We start from the raw sequence: 3,172 nt of genomic DNA, 5'->3' as shown, positions 1-3,172 counted from the left end.
AAATTAAAAAAACAAAAAAAAAAGATGACAATCTGGGAAACCCTGTGAGGCAGTTCTACTCTGTCACGTGGGTCACTGTAAGTCCAGATTGACTCAATGGCACCTAATAACAATAATCTGCACCCAGAAAGATGGTAGCCTGGGAAATCCTATGAGGCAGTTCTACTCTGTTACATGGGGTCACCGTGAGTCAAGATCGACTCGATAGCACCTAACAACAACAAGAAGACTGTACTCCCATAAAGATTGCAGCCTGAGAAACCCTACAGGGTAGTTTTACCCTGTTACATGGAATCACTGTGAGCAGGAAACCACATGACCAGCACCAGGAGCTGTTCCTGGTGCTGAAGATACAGTCCCCGGCCACCTGTATTTCTACATTTATTTAAACAAGGAGGCCGTGCTACTTAAAGTCTGTGGGGATGTCAACAGATTGTCTTTCTAAAAATTAATCTGGCAATGTGAGTCAAAAGACTGAAAAATATTCATATTCTTAACCGAGGAATTGCACGCCTAAAAATTTATAAGGAATAATCCAAGAAAATTCATTGCAGTAAACCCATGGCCATGAAAACACTCCGTTAACTGCTCAAAAATAGAAATGTACAGTTGATCCTCATTCTTAACAGACTCTATATTTGCTAATCCGCCTACTTGTTAAAACTTATTTGGAGGACCAAAATCAATATTCTTTGCACCTGTGGTCCCTCGCCAACACAGCGGTGCACACATTCCCAGCTGAGGTCAAAGAAGGCTGTTCGGAATTTGATAATTTGGTGTTTGCAGGAACTTTATAGACTAAAACTATGGAGAAGCTACATTATAGAGAGAGAGAGCGAGTGAGACCAGAGGCAACAGCACAAATAGTAAAGTGTTCGACTACGGGTCAAAAGAACTCCCTCAGAGGAACTGAGGAAGAAAGGTCTGGTAATCAGATTCTGAAAAGTCAGAGCCTTGAACACTCAAAGAAGCACAGTTCTCCTCTACATACATGGGGTTGTTGTGAATTGGAGTAGACTCTCCCTTTTCCTGTTCTGCGGTCTTCTCATGGTCTATCCTAGACCACGCAGAAATATACCCACACCTCAGGAATGAGCTGGAAGGAATCTGAAACCTTGAAGATTTCACTGCATGGAACCGCTGTACCAGCTCTGGAAGCTTAATCTGCTCTTTCATACGAGAGCAAAATATACTTCTATCTCGTTTAAAGCACAGTTCTTTAAGGTCTCCGTTACCTGCATTATACCTGACACACACCATGTAAGTGATCAGTCGCGCCCCATGCTGGATGCTATTGCACTAGGGAAATTTAAGGTGACAGTATAAATCCCTGGATGCCTGGAACTCTACTTTTGTTTAAACAAGGAGGTGGCTCTAATTCATCATGGGTTTGAACACAGTCTGTCCTCTGCCCAGCTCCCTTGACAGACCACTATGCCAAGAATCCTGCAGACCCAGGTAAAGGGCTCATTACCAGGCTCCAGTCCCAATGCAGCTTCCAACATTTCTCTCTAATCTTCAAGAAAAATGTCATTTAAACAGCCTCTCTGCCAGAGAGCTATAACGGCTGCCTGCCTCACTCTGCAAAGGCCCCACATTCCTCTCCCTGCTTTGGGCAGGCAAGAAGTCGTTATTTTTCCTGACACTGCTGGAGTGCAGTGAGGTGGCCAGGGGGCTCTCCAAGTGACTGGAACTCCAACAACACTCAGAGCAGTCCCTGACCCCGAAGTCAGCTGCCAGCATTACAGATGCTCCGGTGATAAAGAAAACTCCAGCGCCCAAGCCCAGGTTGAACCAGCGGTGCATCTGGGAGTTGAGTTCCTGAGGAAGAGACTTGCCCCAGGGCTCTTATCACCAAGGTGCAAGGAAACAGCAACTCCAGCCAAGGACCAAATTAATTATATAAGCTGGGAAAATGGAGCCCAACTTTGCTGCTTAATAAGGCACAGGTTCTTGTTCTGCACAGCCTCGAGGAGTCTGCTGAGAGGCGGAGAATGGGTCCTGGCTCTGGCTTCAAAATCCTGGCCCTTTTTGAGCCTCACCTTGTCTTCCTTAATGTTTAATTTAACTGCTGTAGAATAGGTAAAGCTTTTGCGGCTGTTGGTAGGTCACAGAGTAGAACTGCCCCATAGCATTTTCTAGGCTGTAATCTTTACAAGAGCAGGACTCTAGTTCTCTCTCCCACTGAGCTGATGGGGGGTTCTAACCACCTACCTTTTCGGTCAGCAGCCAAACACTTAACCTTTGTGCCACTAGGATTCTGTTTACATGGTCCAAGATCCAAATGCTCCAAATGCTATGGTCAAAGATGTCCTCCCATTGCTGTCTTGCAGCCACTCAATCCCCAGAAGCAACAGCTCCAGTTATCAGTTTCCTGTGAATCTTCCAGAAATATGGTATTAAAAGCACTGACTCATATTCTTTTTTCGTTCTTGCTTTCCTTTTTAGTATAAATAGTTGGATAGTAGGAGCCCCAAGGTGGTGCAGATGGTTAATGTGCTTGATTGCTAACCTGAAGGCTGAAGGCTCAAGCCAATCTCAGAAAAGAGGCCCAACGGTCTACTTCCAAAAAATCAACCACTGAAAATTCACGGAGCACAGCTCTACTCCGACACATATGGGGGCGCTATGAGTTGGAGCCAACTCAACAACAACCAGTTTTCATCACATAATCCTCTGTTCTACATCTTGGTTGCTGTTAGTTTGCTTGTTGTGGGGTTGTTGGGTGGTGTTGTTTTTTTCCAGTAATTTCTTATACTGATGGTTACAGCCAATAGACAGTGCCTTCATTCTTTCTTACAGATGTGTATCACTCCATTCCGTGAATGCACTAACACATATTTAACCAATCCCCTCCCGCTGGACATTCCAGTTGTTTCCTGCCTTTAGCTGCTATGAGGCTGCAATGAATGGCGTTATACTTGGGTTACTGGGCGCATGTAACATCTCTCTGAGTCATCAATCCCCAGAAGAGAGGTTCAGAGGCCAGAATAGGATACTTGGGGTCCTGACAGATCGTGCTAAATTGTCCTCCACAGAAAATGAATAGGCACTGTCATCACCCACGTACAGGACCTGGCTCTCCATGTCCCCACATGTGAGACTCACAGGCTCTCCCGCAACCTGGGTCTCTAACAGTCAGAGGAGCATACTGCCTCAGACTGGCACAGTG

This window comes from Chrysochloris asiatica, unplaced genomic scaffold (genome assembly GCF_000296735.1).
Source record: "Chrysochloris asiatica unplaced genomic scaffold, ChrAsi1.0 scaffold00281, whole genome shotgun sequence".
NCBI lineage: Eukaryota > Metazoa > Chordata > Mammalia > Afrosoricida > Chrysochloridae > Chrysochloris > Chrysochloris asiatica.
The sequence above is the reverse complement of the archived record's forward strand: the minus strand, read 5'-3'. Positions refer to the sequence as shown.